The 22899-nt window shown below is 42.7% G+C and overlaps 1 long non-coding RNA gene across 1 annotated transcript in view; it reads right to left on the minus strand.

Moving 5' to 3' along the window:
- Positions 1–6058: 6058 nt before the first annotated feature.
- The window catches only part of LOC120440262, a 29496-nt gene continuing 12655 nt past the window's right edge, over positions 6059–22899 (minus strand). The window contains exon 3 of the long non-coding RNA XR_005613120.1: positions 6059–15352. This is a non-coding gene — a long non-coding RNA (uncharacterized LOC120440262). The remainder of the gene's footprint in view (positions 15353–22899) is intronic.

The following is a 22899-nucleotide window of genomic DNA, read 5'->3' on the forward strand; positions in this document are numbered from 1 at the left end:
GGCCGAAAAAGTACGGTGGCAACGGAGAATGAACCAGAATTGGTTTGTAAAAATGGTGCAACTTCAGTGATGTGGAACTGGTTTGATGTTTGTCCGTCAGATACACAACAAAGCATATTTTTTTTTGTAGAACATGCAAGCGGGCCATCATTATTGTCGTATTTGTCGGACTAAGGTGCTCATAAATCTGGGAGTAATCTGGGTCCTAAACTCCGTCCGCTTCAGGTCCCAAAGTCAAACGAACACTGCGGCACACTGAGAGTTAAAAACTGTCTAAATTCTTTCATCTTTAATAAAACGATCAGCATTGCTGCTTTACCAGGTGTTTAACATCCAGGCATCCATGAAAACAGAATTTATTACATTTAAGGGAGTTAGAAGTTAGCAAGAAGTTAGCAGAAGTTAGCTCGCTAGTTTCGCTAGTTACCTAAACATGATATAGCATGTTCTGACTGAGAGATTTCTGAAAAAATTCAAACGTACAGCTCTGCTATCACTTCCAACATAAATGAAGACAGGAAACTAAACAGCACGTTTGTAAGGTTACTGAAATTGGGCTAGGTGGTATATAATGATGTGCTACGTGATCGCTAGCAACACAGCTATGTTAGCATAAGATAAGATAAGATAAGATAAGATAACCTTTATTAGTCCCACACGTGGGAAATTTGTTTTGTCACAGCAGGAAGTGGACAGTGCAAAAGTTATATAGCAAAATTAGAATACAATAAGAATAGAATAGAATAGAATAGAAATAAGAATACTGTACACAACTGTAAAGAATAGAATAAAATAAAATAAAATACTATATACAGTAAACAGTGAAGCTGCAGGAATCAATGCTAACACTTTCCCACTCGATAAAAGTTAACGTGTAGGTTCCTGTTGCTTAGAGACAAATGCAATCGCATGGCAGGATGCTGTAAACGGACCAAACTTCAGTCAGGAGAACAACTGAGATAATCCATCCACAATACGAGGTTAGTCATTAATATACTGCAACAACATGGGAATAGAGCAGCTATGATAGAATACAGCATTAATGAATCAATGGTACAGAAGTGGAGGAAGCAAGAAGAATGAGTTGAATAAAGTTTGATTTATCTGACTGCTTTGTTTCGCTTAATGTGCCTTATAATCCCGTGCACCTTATGGTCCGAAAAATACACATTTGCCTTTTTTATTTGGCACACTGCAGTTTAATGTTGCAAAGCACCTCTTTTTAACTTCAGTGGATATTATACATGGTTATGCTCAGGATATGTCAGCCCATTTCAACTGGAAATGCCTTTTGGTTAAACTTTCAGCAAGGAATTTGCATTTGCACTGTTAAATTTTTACATAGCTTTAATGCACATAAAAAAACAGCTGCTTGTTTAAGTGAAAATAAATGGATGGAGTTTTTTTGTGCTAGTAAAGTTGTGGAGTTGTATTTTGTCTCTCATCAATTATATCATCAGTTATATTGTTATCGCAAATTTTCAAATATATATCGTGATAAATATTTTTGGCCAAATCGCCCTGCTCTACTCAGCAGCACCTCCAGATATCACATGGCAAATGGCCTTTAACCCTTAAAAATAACAAAAGAAGATGGAGCCACATCAGGTTATACATTTGCAGTCTGAACAACTTTTTGGCTAAGCGTGATGGTGGAAATCACTGCTCTTGTCTGAGACACTGTGCACATAGCAAAAAAAATCTAGCTGTTTTGATTCATTAGTTGAAAGTAAAGTTGCTGTTAACATCATACTTGCCAACCTTGAGACCTCAGAATTAGGGAGACATTCAAAAGGGCGGGGGGGATACATATACGTACACATATACAAAAAACTTGAACTTTACAGTGTTTATTTATTTAAAATTATTTATTTAAAGTAAGTTAAATGTCACCGTTATTACGGCCGGGACTGTCCAAATTCAGAGGCTGCATCCACCTGAGGACCCAGCCTTTGTGGTCTAAGTGGGCCGGGTCCTCCGAAAGCCGGGTAGGCCAGAAGTGAGCAACTGTGACGGTCTCGCCTTCAGAATTACATCACGGGCCCTCTCGGTGGAGTGAAACTCAACTGTCTGCTCCTTGCTATCTAAATATAACCGGACACTAGCGTAAATTCTCGACCATCTCACACTTCTATTTAATCAGTTTTCTGTTTGACGTTTATTCAGCTGTGTGAAAACCCCCGGAGGAACCCTCCCGAGGGATTAATAAAGTTTTATTTAATCTAATCTAATCTAATAACTTTAATTTCAGCCAAACCGATTTACTCAGGAACAAATAAAACACTGAAAAAGGCCAAACAATAAAATTTTTAGGTTATCTAAGTGACTTAAAGTGACAGGGGTTTGAAATTGATGCGCCAGGAGTTCGCTGTTGTCGGCGGCTCAGATATCTGAAGTTTACACAGCTACCTTTTCGCCTGAAAATATGCTAAAAGTTTATTTTGCGACCCAGAAACCGTAATATTAAAACTAAGTAGCTGCCACCATTGTTGGAAACTGGAACTAGCTGGGCCGCGCAATGAATTCTGGGATATGGTTTTTCAATTTTGTTGTCCGGATGGAAAATCAGGAGAAATTCGGGAGGGGTACTGGAAATCGGGATTCTCACGGAAAAATCGGGAGAGTTGGCATGTATGGTTAATCTCCAAAAGTTGATTCTGTTCATCTGGACGTAGCGTTTTCAGTGGGAGAAACGTTTCGTCACTCATCCAAATGACTTCTTCAGTCTCACATGACTGCAGGTTTCCCCAATCTTTTAAATAGTACATTTGCATAATGACTGAAACCAGCCCACTGAAGGAACAATGGGCTGGGAGGTCAGTTCCTTAATCTTAATTATGCAAATTCTCATGACCATTGATCAACAACCACTGATCAGAGCCCACTGATCAATGGCCATGAGTACCATTCACAGAGAGTTGGGGAATGGCTGCAATCACAGCATTGTAAGAGGGTGAAAGATGTACCCTTAGGTCCCCTCCTCGATTCAGAGATGGTCTTTCCCTTTTTACGTAAATGGCCTCCTTGACTCCCCGCTCAAACCAGCATGTATGGTTAACATTCAGTTGAGATAACACATTCGTTGAAGTTGTGGGACTTCAGGTCACCACAGTCTATGAATCTGCATATTTAATTTTGCAAATTTTTTATGCTAGTCACCCTTTCTGACAGCCCTCCACATTATTGGTCTCCTGCCTCTTAGTTCCAGGGATCTTTTATGTGAATATATCTAAAATAATCAGTTTTTACTTTATGTTTCCTAAATTCCAAACCTGCTAGATGGGGGGAAAAAACCATATTCTTAAGTGATTAAACTTTTGATAAAAAACAGTCCAATTTCTTTACAAGAAGCCATCAACTGATGTAAACAGGATTATCTCCACAGGCTAAAGACAAAAAAGTTGCCAGCACCGTGAGATGGGTAGTAACAACGTAAAAATACATTATTACTGTGCTTTAAGGAGATTTTTCAGGTGTCAATACTTCATTTGAGTATTTTTCTGACAACTTTTTACTATATTTTAACATGAATATATGAATGTTCTAATCCTTATATTTTTAAAACACACCTGTCATTTTAAGTTTAACACATTTGCTCGATGTTTTTACTTCACATCGCTGTGCTCCTTCAAACATCAGATTGATTTCAGCAACATGGAGCAAAGGTTACACATAAAAGTTGGTCCTATCAGCGTATTCGTCACCCAGCTTATTGCATAAAAAGAGATGAAAGAGGCATCATTATGCATCATTTATAGCCCTATACACAAGGGTTAAAGTAGGCTGGAATGATCCGGAATGGCATTTTTGTCGTGTTGTGGTTGTGGTTGTGATACTTTAGCATTTAGCTAGTGTCTCAGAAGAGGAGCTAACCTAAAGGGAGTAACGTTTTTTGTGTGTCAGGTAATTTAAATGCAACATTTCTAACTGCCCAACAAATAACCTCAAACATTCAATCTGTTTGCAGATTGGTGCACAGTGCTAGATGGAGAAAGATGTAAGAAAGACAGATACAATAGGCACATCCTGATAAAGCAGCAACAGAGTGTGGCAGGAACTAGACCTGAAATTAGAAATGAGTTAGCATTTTGCTCTTTGGTTTCTCTCTTCTAAAAATCTCAAAATATGTGGGTTGAATTGGGTTTTTTATTTTTTTTTTATTTTTTTTTTTTTAAGATACCAGGATATCTTTTGGGTTGACCTGCAAAAAATCATCATCCCAAAACATTAAGCCTGGACACCATCCATTAAGTTGTTCTGAATGATTGTTTTTAATGTGTTTCAATGTGATTTTATTGTTTTAGCTTCTAACAAGGGTTTTAGACTTTAAAACAGGAAAGTGTTATTTCTAGCCTGATGCCACTGGTATCTTTCAGAAGAACCACTTCTTACAAACCACCATGTGCTTTCATCCAAGTTAAACACATGGAAGGTTTTGGAATGATGTGTTTGACGGTGCTCTATATAGCTGCCATCATCAAAACAAGAAAAAAAATATATCTTCAAGAAGAAGGTTCCATTGGTCCTGTAGTGTTGCAGAGACTTAATGTCAGGGGTGACTGAAGATGCCCTGGCTGCATGTGATGGTTAAAATCTTTATTACTTACCTTGTGAGCATGCAGTGTCCCTCGCTATCTCAGTCAGATCTGCCACCCTCTGGGACAGCACAGTCTAACAGGTGATGTCACAGCGCTCTGTCTTTTACATAAAGTTCATGCCAGCATGTACCTTGGTAGACTCTGTAGGTGTCGGGGAACTGAAGAAGTATCATTCACTCCATGCCACAATTAAAAATCGTGTTTTATTAACCATAACCCCAGTCTTCATGTGCTCTTAGTCACTTGGGGCTCAGTAAGCTTAAGAGAAAACAGGAATTCAAAAAAAGATTGGCACAGGTCGTGAGAAAGGCGGCTGATGGAAATTCAGGGTTTTGCAGAATTGTGCAATATGGTGATAAGGTTGCATTAGCATAAGACATTTTTGTGGCTTTTAAGGACAAAGGGTTATGTTCAAACTTTCGATGGCTGGCAGTTGATGTCAGATACATTTTGGCTGGCATTAAAAGCGCTACTGAGTTTCATTACTGAAAATAAAGTGAAGAGCATCTACACAGCGCTGTTTTTTCACCTTTTCCTCTTCAATCACATGCAAATTTATAACTTTCTGTTTCCTTGAGAAGAGGCTGCAGATACTTAACGTTATTCAAAATTCACGAAAGTCACCCATGTGATTCAGGGAACAAAAAATGACTACGAGTACACATCAATGTATTTCTCACTTATGGTAAAAACTGCAAACCATTGCTACACCCTTGGGTCGCAAATGCGTTTGCTCAGAGCCGTGAGTACTGAAGCATTACTGTGAGGACTGGGAGGAGAGCTCTGATCGTGCCTCTGGTTCCCATAGTTGGACTGGCCAGCTCTGGTTGCCTGGGTTACTGTATCCCTTGCGGATGGTCATCTTGCTGTTGCTATGCTAATGAGAGAATATCAAAGCCACAAGCAGCAGCGGCTGCCTGTCGAGTTTACGTGAGAGAGTTTGTGCGTGTGTGTGGTTTATTTACAGTCTGACACCTCAGAGGTCGCTGAGAGGCCAGAGCCTTTAACTTAAAATGTCATACCAATTAAGAATTTGTGAAATTAAGCAGGCAATATCAAACTTTGCATTTTATTCATTAGACATGGAGCTGCTCCTAATGGGGTTGCTCTCTCTGGCTCGTCTCTGCTCTCACCTCCCCTACTGACTCTTCCTTTTACTCGCTGCTGTTTCATTATTTACATCCCCATCTCTGGCTCTTTTTTGGCACAGTTTATCAGTTTAATCAGCTTGCGTGGGGATAGCAGGAGGAGGAGGAGGTGGGGGAGGATGTGAAGTTGGGAGGTGGGTAATGCATCTTTATTAGGCTCCCAACATCAGCCCAGGAGACAAGTCTGTGCTATCACTGTCAATTAGCAGGGGGAGACGCTCAGAGGGGGGGGGGGGGTTTGGACTGCAAATGGCAGGCTTCTCTTTATTAATATCTGGAAACAAGCACACAGCATTCAGACGTATAGAAAGAAGCTTCGTCTTTATTAAAACACACTTAGTGCAGCAGTGCAAACCATACAGCAGAATGTCATCAGGCAGTGTAAGGTGCAGAGCTTCAGGTTTCATTTACTGAGAGAATTAAGAAAAAAAAAGAGGGGGTGGAGGGATGGCTTGACTTTATTCGGCACAGGGACAGATATTACATTATCATTTCATCATGGCTTCCTGGCAGTATGGCTTTTTCAATCAGCGGATACAGACATTATTTATTCATCGATGCATTTTTAAAAAGGCACACAAGATACAGCGTAGCCAATCTCCACAGAGTTGACACAATCAAATATACATGAATATAATATTAGTGTGAGATTGTTGGGTGGGTGGGGGGTGGGGGGGTGTTAAATGAAACTTTATTCAAATGGAGAACAAGGAGAGGAAATGGGGAAAGGGATTAGAGCGCCGCATTTACCCGTCTACATTTATCTCTGCACTCGGGTCCGGAGCTGCTCCTGCGTGTGTGTCCCTTTCTGTTAGCCTGAGTGAGTCTGCCTGCGTGTGTGTGTGTGTGTGTGTGTGTGTGTGTGTGTGTGTGGTCTGGCAGTATATCCTTGCTTTAAGGCAAGTGTCTCTTTAATGAGGCTTTGCTGCAAAAGGAGCTCCCTAGGACTCTTGACGTGTTCTGCATTTCAAACCCGTAGCACACTCTCTCCTCCATCATGAACACACACACACACCCTTCATCACAGGTTAATGTGTGTGTTGTGCCAAAGCATTGATTGGTGGATTTCCTGAGCAGGGTGAGAGCTCGTCAATGACGGACAACCTTTCTGAAGCTGTGCACTGCCTCTCAGCTGCTTTTCCCTTGTACTGGTTCGTTCTCTCGGCTTTTTTCCTCCCTCCTCCGTCTCTCGCCGCAGCATTCTCTGACCTCATGTTTATGTATCTCACTATGTCGCACTCTTCATCAGAGCTGCTCTGTCAAAGGTCCCTTCTCCATCTTTTCTCTCCTCGTCTCTGCCTTGCTTGTTTCCCCGATGCAAAGGCACTGGGATATGAATAATATAAGAAAGAAGCAGCATTGCTCGCCCTCAGACAAACAGGCTGTTCCGTGTGTTGTTAGGTGACAGCGGGCAAAGAAATCTGACGGGGATGAAAGAATTTGCAAGGTGCTACAAACGAATTCCTGTCAAAGAGAACCGAGGCTCCCGTGGGCAAAGAAGCGGCTGACGGACGGATTCTGCGATTGCTCTGCCCGCATACTGGACTGAAGGCACAGGCTTTGTGTCAGTTTAGACAAACTGTATCGCCAGATTAGTAAATGAATAGGCTCCAACGGGTGGATTTGCAGTCAGGAGCTCAAAGCTAGAGCTTCCCAAGCAAAGAATCAACTGGCTATTCGTCACTGATTTGGAGCTGTGATTAACTCTGGTTTTCCAGTCAGGGCAAGTTTCTCTCGCGCTTGATTGTTTTTCAAGGAGGATGAAGTGTTCAAGAGCAGATCAGCTCATTAGCGGCCATGCTGAATTGCTCTTAATGAATGCTATCAGCCGCTAATGAAAAGTATTGTTCTCGAGCGCAGCTAAATCAAAAGGTGTTTAAAGCGCACGCTCGCTGCTCTCACACGCACTTCATCAACGAGCGTTTGGCGAAGAGGTCCCCGATGGGGACACAACACCATGGTTACAGGGGCTAACACCCCCCACGAGAAATCAAACTCTCATTTGGACCACAGCCACTGCTCAATACCCGCTCCGGTATCGATCGGCCTCGGTGGGAGCGCTTATGTGCGCGAAGGAGAGAGGGAGTTTGAGAGAGAATGGGAGGCGGGGCAGGATGAAGAGGAAAAAGCAGCGAGGGATTGATTTATCTCCCATTGATGATGGTGATTTGGCATCAGATATGTGGGATGCCTGACCTTATTTACAGCCCCCCCACCTCCTCCGCCTGCCAATTAGAAAAGTTTTCCTCTGTACGCTTGAAAACACAGCTCAATAACACAAAAGTATAAAACAGGGGATGTGTGGAAAATGGCGCGTGTAAGAGAGCAGACAGCCTGAAGCGACTGAATCAGTTGTGGAGACTTATGGAAGATTCCATTAAAGGTGACAGTGGGAAAAAGCGACCATCTCGCTGTGCATCTCCTTTAACCTTCAGCCCACTAAAACTGAAGGCCCCGGGGTATTTCCAGCATCTCAAATAGACATCAATTTGATATTTTGTTGGCAAGGCTGCTGCTGAGGCTGCTCTTTAAAGAAAATTTCTCATTACCCTTACTAAATCCTGACACTTAAAGACCATTAAGCTAAACTGCTCCGAAGCCTAAATTGTGCCAGTGAACCAGGTTATATTCTGCAAAGTGAGTTCCCCAATGAAGCTCCTGGTGCAGTGAAGTATACGAAATAATCTCACATCTCGAGCGTTAGCAGAAAATGTTCCAAGAAACAGAGCTTCCCACCACCCTCACCCCCACCCGGTCGAAAAATTAGGCAACTGAAACGGCTGAGTATCTCGCTAATTTGTGAGGAAGAGTAAATACACCGAAAGCCTCCACTTGAAGATATTTTTTCATTTCTCCAGTTAGTGGTGAAGGCTGAGGAGATACACAAGGGAGAAGAGTCCAAAGAGTTCATTTTCCTGACGCTTTGATGCTGTATTTGTATTTGCAAAACATAGCAAGCAGACGTTGAGGATTTTACTCCAGCTTACAATCAACAAACTAAAAAAGTTAGTACAAAAAAATCAGGCTGTTGGTAGAAGGAGTTTGGTTTGTGTTTAAGGCAAATTACGCAGCACAAAGGGATAATTATGGGGTTTGTGTAGATGAGCACCAGGGCCGTAGCCAGAAACTCTAATGTCAGGAGTCAAAGCCCTTCCATTTTACCCACCCCACATTTCTTAAATTATACATCTACTCTTTTTCGTAACTACTTATCACATTTCTCAATGTCTGAACTCAGCTCTTTAGGGACTTTTATCTGTTATTTCTCTTTAGTTGCATGATTGGAAAAACATTTTCTGCTTCTTTTGTTTACTCTGCCTTTTGTCAATTACCCTTTAGCTCAAATTCACATCTATTATCTGTAAATAGTATTCACAAATGTTAACATCTCTGTGTGGTGAAAGCCATATTTCTGTTTTCATGATTTAAAAAAAAAAACAATTTTCATTGTTGTGATTTTTGAATGATTCTTTGTGGTGTTAATTTACCCAACACAACATTTTCTCCAAACCATCACTGAATATTTATGGAAAATTTTCAGGAACTGTGAACAAACTATAACACTGCTGGGAAATGAATGAATTTCTAATTTGAGGATTTGAAAAAAACAAGTACATTTGCAAATACCACATTTTAAAAACAGTGCAGCACGTCTATTAATAAGCCACTCAGGAGTTACAGGAACCTGGTGGAAGGTTACATTCTATCTAATAATGTCAGGATGTCACCTCAGACTCTTACAGAAGACTACGTTTTCACTTATTTTCGGTTCTTAGGCGTTTTAAATGCAGACAGCCAAAGGTCAGGATTCACACTTCTAGGTTTGAGACCGTTTTTTCTACTCTTGGCTCTGTATGATGTCACTGAGAGCTGATATCCCTACCTGAGGCACCAAGCAAAGACCACCTTTCATTTCAAATGTGACATGCAGCGTCAAAATGTTTGCTAGTACAAAAAATGTTGGGAAAAAAATGAAAAAAGCAAATCCATACACAGCAGCAGCGGGGACTTTATCCCCAGGATGATGGATCTTGTCCTCTACAGCACCTCCACTACCCTGGCCCACGAGTCAGGCGCCACCTTAACAGAATTTTTCTGTAAAGTCTTACATTTTCAGTTATGCAGTGCAGCCATTTGGGTCTGGCAGCAAGCTAAATTGCCAGGTGCAGCTTTAGTAGTGATTTATAAATACATTTTTACTCAACTTAATTTCATAACTCCTCAGGCATTGACCTCAGCTCTCGAGGGTGTCAGAATTGCTTTTCTATCACGAGGAGCACATGTGTGGTTGGCAACTCAAGGACTGGTTGGGGCTGGTGGAGTTGGGTGGGGGGCTGGTAATGACCAAGGCGCAGACCTGAGGTTGGCACAGCAGGCTGCAATCTAATCAGCGCCGCGCCTTATTTTCATGGAGATGTGGGGGAGAATTAGATATTTAACGGCGACAGCTTTATCTTTCAATCACACGCCTGGGTCTGCACCGTGGACACCTTGTTAAGAGACTAGATGTGCCCAATCAACAGGCGTAGGTGGGCTGTCAGTGTGAGTTCGCGCGCGTGTGTGTGATTGAGTGTGCATGGGTGCTTTTAGCTGGTTACCACTCTGCAATCAGAGGTGTTTGTGTGTCTCACTGTGGCTCATATTGTGTTTGATGTCTGAAGACTGGCACAAATTGGCAATCAGGTGAGGTTGGCATGGACGAGGGCCTCTCCTCACCAGGATCCTGACTCCAATTGGCCCCTTCTCCGCTCTCCCATCCTCTCATCCCTCTCTTCCTCTCTAACTGAAGCCATTTTAACTTGACCCTGACAGGTGCTCCTGACAAAACCCATTACGGTCTCAATTACGCTATATATCTCTCCCTCCTTCTCCTTCCACTGCTTGTTTTTATCCCCTCTCTCGGCATTTTTCCCGCTCCGCTCCTCTGATACTCCAGGGCCGGTGGGAGCTCTAAGCGACCGGCGTTAGCACTTCCCTCTTGACTATCACCAGTCTATCATCACTGCGCATCTCATTTCTCCTAATTAGCCTTAGTGGGACCATCACTTTTCTCTTCATTAGGAACAACACAACAGATGTGGGTGAGAGAAGCAGAAGCAATGGTGGGACAACAGTGTGATGAATGGTAGGGTGTATGTGTGTGTGTGATGTGTGTGTCTATCTGCATGTGAGGATGTTTGCACAGAGAGATTGTGTATCTGCCACCTAAGTGTATGTGCACACTTATTACCTATTTTTATTGAGATTATTCTTTTGGAATTTTGCCTTTTATTTGACAGTGACACATAGGCTGGTGGCCAGAATCAAATTGTGGCATATTGCAGGTATAATGCATTCATCTACAATACCAGGCTACTAGAACACCCATCTGACTGAACAGCTTGCAACTGTGGTGCAACCATGCGAGCTAGCTTCACTGGTTTTCCCTGAATACCACACAACTTCATGTTAGTGCCAGCAATACTGTCATTTTTCTGGGGTCTAAAAAGGTCCTCTTTGATTTATGCATCACTTACAAATAAATTTGATCTATCAGCTTGTGAAGATCATGACTTCTCTGAATGAGAATAAGAAGTTGAGTTTCTACCCTTTTCTAAAAAGTCAAGCACAACAGTGGTGCAGTTCCTATATTGGCCACTTGAGGGTGGCTCTAAAAGTGAGTCAGTCACTATGGACATATTTAGATGGTCAACTCTTGCCATGACATTAGTACATTAGTACAGCCTGGGATAGTGAAAAACATGTTTTGGTCTCTATGAATAATTTAGTGCTGAGGTTTCAAATACAGAGTCAAATTGGTGATATCCATCTTTTATATACAGTCTGTGGTCGAGTTTGCTAACCCTGCTATATTAATCATGCTGTACAGCTAACCAAACCACAAACCCCTGTAACACTGATCTGCAACATCATGTCATTTCCTTAACCTGCTGGAAATGCGGACACATATTAAGCGTGTTTGGAGGCAGGTGTTTGGACTGTATCTGTAATTTATATATACAATATATACGTGACACTGGAACTACTCATGATTTGTATGTAGTCGCAAACCAACTAAGACAAATCTTGGGTTGTATCCAAATACCCGACAATGAAAATATCTTTGGAGTGGTCGATTTTTGGTGATTCCTGTTTTCAAATGGAACTTAAATAATGTGGTTCAGAAGTCTCATTTTAAATTCACAGGGAACTATCGTTGGGTTACACGGGGTTAGGTAGAGACTAACTCTCTCCCCTTCAGAATAAAGCAGAAGTCCGACATTTTGGAAATGACACTTTCCTGTAAAGACTTCAGTCTGCCCTTTTCCTTTTGCTAACAATTAAACATGCAGACAGAAGATTAGCCATTTTGACACAGGAGCAAATAAGCCTACTGTGTGAAGCTTCTCCTTTAAGCTGGGGGAACAGAGCTTCTGATGCAATTCAGAAGTAAGTCCCTTTCATTAGAGTTCATTCCCTACTAGTATCATCCACCATTTGAATTTATGTATGACCTCATTATGCAGCAAAGGGCCTTTGAATCGGATGGCATATATTAATATTAAATTATCTAACCTAACTGAAGTTCACTCTCTCTTTTTTTGCCACATTTCAAATTTGCTTTCTCTGCCCTGATATTACGTCTTTGTCTTTCCGGTGGTTTACCGTCTTTTCTCACCAATTTCTCACCCTTTCTCTGGGCGTCCTTGTTCCCGGCACCCTCCCCTCTCCATCTCCTGCAGGTGTGCGTATGATGTGTGGGAGCAGAGAGGAGGGGCAGCAAGGTGTTGAAGGAGACGCGTGAGACGTACAGGGAGCAGCAAGTGATGAATCTTCCAGCCGTCTGTAACACTCTCCGCTTCGCTGGCTCTTCCCTCGTTTCTGACCCAAATCTAATGCGACAGGACTCGTTTTCGCCGTCCCCGCGCGCTCACCTCCTCCCACACCCCACCCTCCCCCTCGCCGTTCTCGCAGGAGTCGTGCACCTCCCCTCTATTTTTAGCTGTTTGTCCTTGAGTTACAATCCCCGAAAATTGCTATGATCCATAAAGGGGTTGTGGTGCTTGAGGGAGAACATGAGCGCGCACACACACACACACCCTTGCCAGTGCCAATTCACCCTCCAGCCCCACCCCCACCCCATCCTCACTTGCCCCACCACCACATCGTACCACCTCTGTGCATGCCTGTGTGTGTGAGCAACAAATCGTTACCAATTTAAAGTCTTTCTCCATTACTGGAGCGAATATTCCTCTCATTAAAGAGGTGAAATGGAGGGAGCGTTAAACGAGTGCAACGCCGACAGATCAGGCTGTTCTTTTCGCTGCCTCCCCCCCACACGCACACGCACTGTCATCCCCCACCACAGAAAGTTATCCACTGTAGCCAATTAGCATGACTGCTCTGTCTAGCATTAGCCCCCCCCCCCACACACACACATCCAGCTCGTGCTCTCATTATCGTCTTTCTCTCTCTTCCTCCGCTATCGTCCCTCCTCTCATTCTCTCTCTTTCTCATTAGGGCTGCGTCGTAACACAGTGAATCATAATAGGTGCTCTACACTGTGAAATGGCTTTAGCTTTGTCTCATTTCGCCGCTTGTAGCAGGAGAATGAGTAAACAGACAATCTATTCCATGCAGGCGTAGACACACACCAACAGACACAATCAGGGCCGTCCATTAATCTGTCGTAAAGCAGCTTTTTGCCCGCCTGAAGGAATCCCTGATATTCGCAGACAGAGAAAGAGAGAGGGGTGGGGGCTAATCTATGGGAGCTGCCATGCAAGGCCATGTACTATCCACCGATAATAAACAGATGAATCCGAGCAAGGAGAGAGTTTCGGGACGCGACGAGTGAAAGATGGAGCAGAGGGAGAGATAGCAGGAGGATTTCGGGCGAATGAGGTGGAAGGCCCAAAGGTAGATTGGAGAGGAGAGAGAGGATGGCAGCGAAGAAGTTGGGGAGGGGGGCGAAACAGCGTGCAGCAGGGGGTGGAGACGGCGGCACCGAGGCATATTCTAAGCCCTGAATGTAAATATGCGTGAGGGGATTATCACAGAGTGCCAGGCGGCGCTTTTGGGGCTTTGTTTCCGTGACACCATGACGTTGGCTTTGTTTCCCTGACAGCAGACGTGTGTGTGTGTCAGTGTGTGTGTATGTGTGCCATCGCATGTGTGTTTGTGTGTGACATCCAGGCATCTGTTTCCTGCTGGAAAAGGTTAATTACATCTCCACTGCCTGACTGGACGTGCCATGCATAATCACACATGCTAATGAGACCTGTGTGTGTGTGTGTCTCTTTTGTCTTTGTGTCTCCATGTGCATTCTGGAAAGGCTGTACTGTAGTGGCTGAGCAGATATCTTAAGCACTTGTTTCAGCTTTGAAAAGCTATTGTTGCAGCCAAGAAGAAGCACAGACACACACACACAACACTCGCAGAGTCCTACACTCAAACAGGTGACAGCTGGAAGAGCACCGCAATGGCATTTACGGACAGACACTCCTCTCCCAATGGGGGACATTAATTGATGGGTCTGCATCCGTGTGTGCGTGTGTTTGTAATTACTCGTCTGCCTGTTAATGAGACAGAGATGCTACGCCGTAAGCGGAAGGACTTCTCACAAACTCCGCTGCTCACTCTGACCCCTGACTCCTATCTTCACACTCCAGCTAAGCTGCTGATTGGACAGCTGCTCGGCTTTAGATGGAGCCCAGCGCAGCGTGAAAAGCCGAGATGGGCTCCAGCCCTCCATGGGTGACTCTACAAATTACTGCACACTTTCTCACTCGGCTGAAGTTTTCACTAAGTTGATCTGACATAAGCAGGTAGGTGAGGAGGTGAGGAGGTGCAGAGCTCCGTCGAGCAATGGTTCTAATTCAGCCCCCGCGGAGGAGCGGCGAGGAGTGCGACTCAGAGAAATAATGGATTTCTAGAGTCCATCGCCTCTTCACACCTTGTACGGAACGCCAGCTATGGCAAGAAATTAATCAAACAGATACGATTTTTTTTTCCTCTTTTTTTGGAATCACATCAGCAAAAGCAAAGTTCTCAGTCAGCTGCCAAGGGAGAAATGAGAGTGCTGCAGGGATGTGTAATGGGCATGAGCCAGGAGTTCGCAGGCTTTTATTTTCAACTTTAAGAGCGTGGCTCAAGACAGCCTTGTGCTTGTTGAGTTTAGCCAGGTTAAAAAGTACAAAAGAAGAAGAGTGTTAGTCACCGATACTCTGGGAAAAATACAGTACCTGATTCAAAAGCACCTTTTCTTTTCTTTTTTTTTAACTTTAAATAAAAGCCTGTGCTCGTTGAACCCCCTTTACCATCTCTGTTATAATGTCTCCAGGCAGCATATCAGACAGTGGAGTCTGTACTGAGCTGTGATAACCCAGGCCACACATTTCAGTCCATAAGGGATAAATCCCACAGAAAAGGTGAAGACAGCTGGGCTGACAGCAATGCTGTCACACCTGTGTCTCCTGATCCCTCCATTGCTCTACCTCTTCACACTCCTCGTCCTCCACTTGATCACTTTTCTTCTTCCTTCGTCTGCAGCAGAAGCCATTAAGGCCACAGAAGCAGGCGCAGGTGAACGGCATGTCCTATCTGATGCACCGCATCTACGTGAACCTGTGAATGGACACAGAGGGAAGAGGGGGAGAGAGAGAAGAATAGGTAGAGCATTAAAACAGTCCTCTTTCATCTAGTGCCCATTATAAGGACTTTTGCTTGGAACACGCATGGATATCTGGAATAGAAGAAGAAGCTTTCCTTAGTCTTTCATGCATGTTTCAGGCAAAGCCAATTTTCTGGATGGATCTGTGATGGATGGAACTTAGCAACGATTAAGATAGTGACCATTTCTTCCTGTACAGTGGACTCTTTAAGCAGAGGTACCATCTAAAACAATAAATGCTACAGTGATTAGCACCCTTTTTATGCTTGAGACACAAATGGAGAGAGCCTCCCCAACTAAATTAAATTTCACTGTAATCAACATGAATCTAAGGACTCTGCACAGACCTATAAGCTCTTTACCCTCGGAGGTCAAAGTTATCATCGGAAACGGTCCCAACTCTAGCTTTGAACCTGACCCTAATCAAATAGCATTTTCACTCGCTGGGCCCATGTCCTCATTTTTGGTTTGACAGCATTTTAGTAGATAAAGGTGAATGGCTTGGACGTGAATTGAGCTGCGGTTTGGGGAAGGCCTCGAAGGGGACAGGCGGCGGCTCCCAGGCCTGGCAGATCCCCATGTACTAAATAGAAGTGAAAAGTTTAAGTACTGAAAAGTGGAGGGAGTAAACGAGAACGAACAGCTTGTAGAACTGGGGAACATATATAGATGAGAACCGGAAGGAGCGTGTTTGGAGGCGTGGTCCCACTCCCGAAATTCAGATACTTTATCTCCAATTAAAAAACATGAGTTTTACAGTTCTTAGTTCTCTGCCTGTTAAGAACATTTTTTTAAATGTATTAAATCAGGTGATCCTATAAAATATTGCTATGATGGCATACAGGTTCATCACTGACAGTCTTTCTATTTTAATACATGAAGTCTCTACAGTGAAAATACTTACCAACATTAACATACAGTTAATTTTAAATAGAAGTCGCTACAGCTACCACATTACTGAGCAGAAAAAGATGCTAGTCCCAACAGTATTTTTCCACTTCTAAATGAGGCCGTGTGTGGTCCAGGGCGCCACCAGTGATGTCTGACACTAACCCTACACATGTAGTTTGTGTTCTTTTAATTGTTCTCTGAAGTCTTGGCAATCAGGGGATATAGAAAGAGTGCTTTTCTGCTTCTCTCTAAGACACTGGAGTCAGGACTGAGCTACTATTGGGGTGTTCACCGATGACGACCTCTGAGGGTTAAATGGGAAAAAGACAACTTTTTTGGTATAATATACCATTAAGAAGTAAATACTGGTTATAAGTTTCCTTTTCACTATGACATTCTGTCTGCCACCAGGTACCAAACCTCCCAGACAACAGTACTTTTGCTTTGCCATGTAGCCACTGGTGGCTTTACTCACGTAGCTAAAAATTCAGTAAATCTGAAAAACTTTGAAAAAACTAGACCCAATGTCAAAAGAGTCCATTTTAAAGGAAAAGTGACAGATATTGAATGTAAAACAAGTGTGAACCTTGGACAGGCTTTTAGTGGAGAGAACGCAACATTCAGTTGGCATCCACTATATCAGTAAGTTAAAAAAAAAAAACCTGGCAACTCATTACACTCATACAACTGAGTGAAAAGGAAGGTGATCTCAGTCTGGTCTTCTGTTTTGAGGAGACTGTATGTTGCCATTAATAAAGAAACCGTTGGGAAGACGATGCTGGTCAGTGTCATGAGTCTGAAGTTGGCTGAGTTAGAATGATTTTTTTTTTCTTTTGACAATCAAACACTTGGAAGAACATTTTTTTTTCAAATGACATATGATGGCATACAGTAAAGATTGGGGTTAGTGTCAGGTTCATAACTGATGATAACTTAGATCTAGATCAGGACAAAGAATGGGCATTTGAGAGGTCACGCTCACATGAAGAAGATGTGTTACATTGGCCTGTACTTACTGTTTAACTCCCACAGAATTACTGTTTTCATACTGTGTGCATTCACTCTGGGAATAAAAAAGTAGAAGATTGTTGTTGATGTTCTCCCTGTCCTTGAACTGGGACCAGGAACAGCTGATATGTTTCAAAAACTCCTGCCAAGCACTGCATATTCACCAAAGGCCATCACTCACTCAGTAATTATGGCTGTTGCATCAAATTTGCTGCAGCTGTACTTAACAATTTCTGAACCATGTTCATTAAAGTTGTTTTCACTGACTCACTGTTCAGGTTAGTTATTTAAACCAAAATTTACGGTTTTGATCATATTATATGTTTTTACACCTTCCTTGAAGCCAGTAATAAACACGAGGATAATTATTGTTATTTAAAGTTCTTCTAGGTATCTTTTATGCATAGAAACTTGGGTATTTTTTCAAATTGGGTTATTTTTTTGTATGTATGTGTCTATTGATGTGTTTGGCAGCTCTTGCTGACTACATTTGGTGTTTTTTTTTCTGGTGGAAGTCTAGAATTTCACCTTTTTTCGTTAAGGCTGCCAAAAATCAATCAGCAATAGCTAGGCAACTGTGGCAGCAAGGTGCCCAACCCTAGAGTATTTTAAAACACAGCAAGTCTATGTCCCAATAAGCAGGTGCGTTGGTTCGTAAACACTGATGTTAGTGAATCTGTTTCAAAACCACCTGATACAAACTAACACATATCTGTTGTTGAGGGTGCACGCCGCCTCTTAGCGAGTGTCAGCTGGTATAAGCTTTAGGCCCAAATGTACAAATGTGGGTTTCACAAGATCATGTACATTTTAACACTTTCAGTGTTTGCAATGTGCCATTTATGTCTTTATACACTATTCTGTATTTATCATTAGTTATTATGGAACGTATATGTATGTTCTCATTCGGTTTTCCTCCCCTTAACCCCAAATGGTCTTGGCAGATGGACATTCCTCCCTATGCCTGGTTACTTCCTGTTACATGGGAGTGTTTCCTTCCCACTGTCGCCAAGGTACTTGCTCATAGAGGGTCTTCTGATTGTTGGGTTTTCTTTGTATTATTGTAGGTTCTTTACCTTACAATATAAAGCACCTTGAGTTGACCGTAGAATATCAAAATGATCATTTATATTTGTGTAAATTTTTTGTAGTCACATTTTTGTTGAGGTTACATTTGACACCTGTAGTATTTGTCAATGTTCGTGTTGTAAATGTGATGTGTTTATGTGGAAAATCTGTCCTAAAAAAAAACAAAAGAAAAACGCGGTGTAAAAAAAATTTAAGACGGCATCAAGAGATGATGAGATGGTCCCAATGTTTCCAAATAAGATGAGGAAGAAACAGATGCCTAACCCATCCCATTCTTGAGATAAGGGAGCAACAGGGAGAGTTTCATGGATTGATCCACGAGATGAAGATGTATCACGAACACTTTCATACATATTTCAGGATATCAGTGGCGCAGGTTGAACTCTTGTTGGCAGAGTTGGGACCCCATCTGAGGAGGCAGGGAAATAATATCAGAGAGCTGATTGACCCGGAGCAGCTCTAGCTGTGTGTCTAAGGTAATACTTGATCTAAAAGATATTTAACCATTTCCATATAATTTTATATTCACGACTGGTTCAGTAGATTTTAAGCTATGAGTGCACTTGTTGCTAAATGCAGTGGTCTGACTGGTCAGATCTGTTTATTCGGATCCAAACAAAAATCGAGCTTGGTTCGAAAAAATAAATGTCGTAAATTTGTTCAGCAAAATGGCCGCTGTGTACCAGCCATGACCCTGATATTATGGCTGAAAGATGAGAGATTAACAAAAATCACAATCTTTTTCTAAGCATACAAGAACTTTTTTTTCTTGTCAAGGGTTAGGGTTAGGGGTCAGCACTGGCTGTAGTTTGAGAACACTCGCTCTACAAAACGAAAGAGTTAGAGCCAATGGACTGATGGAAGTTCCTGTGTGATCAGGATTAAATGATCTTACCTGCAAAAACACTGATCAACTTCTTAATCTTTTGAGATTTATTGTCATTTATATGGTACAGGTGTACAGATGTGAAAGTGATGTTAATTCAGTAAATCACAATAGGCAGCTGTCAGTATGATCCTCAAGGCAGACTGTGTGACTGTGTAGATATCTGCATGTGGTTGTCTCCACATATTTGCAGCGCCTTATACTTGTTTTATGCTGCTGCTGTATGTTTGCATAGGTATTTGCCTACAGAGAGAGATTTTCAGTCTACACAAACGTGTTCTCGTGCATGGAAATCAACAGGAATGAGATCAAAACCAGAGTTTGAAAAGCACAGACAGCGGTTGCAGTCGAATTCAGTTTTTTGAATGTTAGGACTTTGCTCTTCTCCACGGCTGACTGAGCGACCAACAGCAGCACATGCAACAGTAGCCCAGAGACCGGTCTAACACATACTTTGGACATTGCCTCCATCTGGTAACAGACGCTCTCTGCAGGTAGACGGTCCAAATGTGTTGCCAGACTGTAGGGAGCCTACAGTCTGGCAACACATCGCCAACGGAGAACCATGTTCAGCCCATTAAGCAAGAAAAAAGCAAGAAAAAACTTCATGTAGATAAAGTTACAGGGGTTCAGTCAGTAGGTCATTACACACACACACACACACACACACACACACACAGAGACAGAGTCTATTGCGCGCTGTCACTCAGCAAGGAGAAAAAGTCATTTTATTGCTACACTTCTCATATTTTTCTACATTTCTCCATGTCTGCGCTTCAGTTACTCTCTCCCTGCGCAACTCTGTCTCCATCTCTGGCTCCCTCTCACGCAAACAGATGGACAGACATACGCACACACACACACACACACGCACGTCTTAAGGCTCACTAAACTCCAAGCGTTAACATTTTTCGCCAGTGTTCGAGCAGCCAATCACAAATGAGCTCTGAGATTAGGAGACGCGAGGTGAAACTAAGAGCTTCATTAAATACCAACCTGAGTCAGCAGCACCAGCAGGCCTGGCTGGAGAGTGTGTGTGTGTGCGCAGTGCAAGAGGGAGTGAGTGGGTGACAAAAACACAAGCACAGACGAAACATGAAGTGTCTGCATTCACGCGTGTGTTTGAGTGTGTGTGGTTTAAGGATTGATTCAACCTGTCTCATATGGGGGCAATTAGCTGAGCTGGGCTCTGGGCTGCCTGAGAGCAGAGACAAAAATGCCTCGGGCCATATGCAGTGTGTGTGTGTGTGTGTGTGCGCGCATGCATTTGTGTGTACTATATACTATTAAACCTCCATGAGCTCTTCTTTTATCCCTTTACTGCCATCCCATATATCCATCTAATCCTTGTCTGCAGATCTCCCACTCTGTACCCAATGGCTTTAGACCCTATGTGACATGCCAGAGAAAATCACATAGGAATAGAAAGCCATAAAACACAGCAGCGAGCCATCACGCTGGTAGCAAGAGTAAACTTTTCTTTCCACACAATGATGCACGCGCAGTGTGTGTGTGTCTGTGTGTGCAGCTCTCTCACTACATGCCTTTAACACCCTCAGCTTGTCTGACAGCTTACAAGGCCCTGCAGAGGATTTACAGCAGTGCTGAGACACCCATCTCCACTGCGTATCCTTCTTGTCTCCCATGTATCCTCCAATCCCCCACTCCTGGCCCACTCACTCTCTCCTGTTTTCCTTTTTCTTCTTCTTCTTCTCCCACTCATCCGGCTCGCCGTCTCTCTCTATCTCCAGCCACGCTGCCAGCCATCGGAGTCACCGTCTTGTTTGGCGATGCGTAATTTCTAGAGGTTCTTTCACAGGCAAGTGTAGAGATGAGATAGATGAAAATACAGCCTGCAGACCCTCTGAATTATTAACCGGCTGAAAATGGATGAGTCAACGTTAACAGAGAGCAAGGGAGAGGGAGGGTGGCATAAAAAAATAGCCCACGTGCATCCACAAATATGCACATAAAGTACAGCGTGGCACTGTGCATGAACCAGCCGTAGTGGGAAACAAACACGGGTTAGAGCGTAAGTTTTTGTTTGTGAAAAAAGTAGATCAGCAATGAATTTGAATTATTTAATGCTCTGATAAAAGTTTCACTCGTAAATTATTGATTACAAGGCGGTAATATGCCCAAGTATCCCTACCACTGAATAGTTCGTTGGCTTAGTCAGCTCTAACTAGAAGTAACTTCTGAAGTTAACAGAGATATTTAGTGTTGCTTGTAAAGGCTGACCAGGAACAATACCAGATGCTGGGAGAACAAGTCAGGGTCTGGATTACAGCAGATGATGAAAAGGGTAGCAGTAAGTTTTCATATATTAGTATTTTTGGATGTCATGAGGTGTCCCAGGCGCTGAAATGTTTGTCTTTCACAAATGCAATTTATTTATTAATCTTCACTCTGAAAATATATTATTCTTTGTTTCTCACAATCTCGTTCAGGTGAATGTTTTAAATTCAGATTTTATAGTCGTCCTATATGGTAAAAAGACTGCTTCTTATATAGTGCTTTTCTACTCTACTTGAGCACTTCGAGCACTTCAAACAAACCGCCTCATTCATTCATTCATACAAGTACATTTTTCTATGCCTAACTGCTTTCTATATAACATTCACACTTGGATTTGAGAGCAACTTGGGGTTCAGTATCATCTTGCTCAAGGACACATTGGCATGCAGATTGGAGCAGCCAGGGGTCGAACCACCAGGTCATCTGATAATTGATCTAACTCAGCGCCCCCAACCCCCTGGGCAGCGAGAGTTGAGGCTCAGGAGTGAAATTTATGGTTTCAGGGTTTTTATCGTTAACTCGGTTTCCCTGGGTCTTTTCCTGTGTTGTAGTTGTGCATCTTATTTTGAAAGAAATATTTACGCGTTACCATAGTGACCAGAGAGCATTAAGGGGCAGAGAGGAGGATGTTACTCTCAATGTTGTTGGTGCATTTCAGGGGGACGCTGCTAATAAAGTTACACAATGTGTTACACAGTGAAAATATTGTCTGACATTAAACCGGTCCATGGCGCAAAAAAGGTTGGGGACTGACGCTGATCTAACTGGTAGGTGACCTGCTCTACCTCCAGCATCACCAGCTGTGGCATAAACGTCACGAGCACAGCCTTTATAGCTGAAACGCTCTCTCACCTTCAGTTCTGCATACAGCTCGGTCTGTCTTTGAGCAGCTTTGGTAAGTTGACTGTTATTTTTCTATGAATTCTTCCAGATTATCCAACTCAACTGCATAATTTCTCTATACATGACTTTTAGTGTGTGCGACCATTTTTTATGGCGCTGTTTCCAACTAGTGCTGTTCCCACAGTTTTTATGGTACCTGCTGTACGGCAGAAATACAGATGAAGCCGATCTATCGAACCAGGCCTTGGCTGCAGTTTAGTCAGGGGGTGCAGAAGAAGGTACTTATGAGATGGGCCTCACTGAATAGGAATGAATGAGGCTACCTGAATACATAATAGAATAATTATTTACACCTGCTTTGAGATAAAAGGCCAAAAAAGGATTACATTAAATCCTTGGAACACTTCGGAGTTTCAGCGGTATCAGTTTTTGTGATGTATGTTTCTTTATGCTAAGCCATGCTAACTTGCTGTTAGGTGTAGTCTT

This window comes from Oreochromis aureus, linkage group 5 (genome assembly GCF_013358895.1).
Source record: "Oreochromis aureus strain Israel breed Guangdong linkage group 5, ZZ_aureus, whole genome shotgun sequence".
NCBI lineage: Eukaryota > Metazoa > Chordata > Actinopteri > Cichliformes > Cichlidae > Oreochromis > Oreochromis aureus.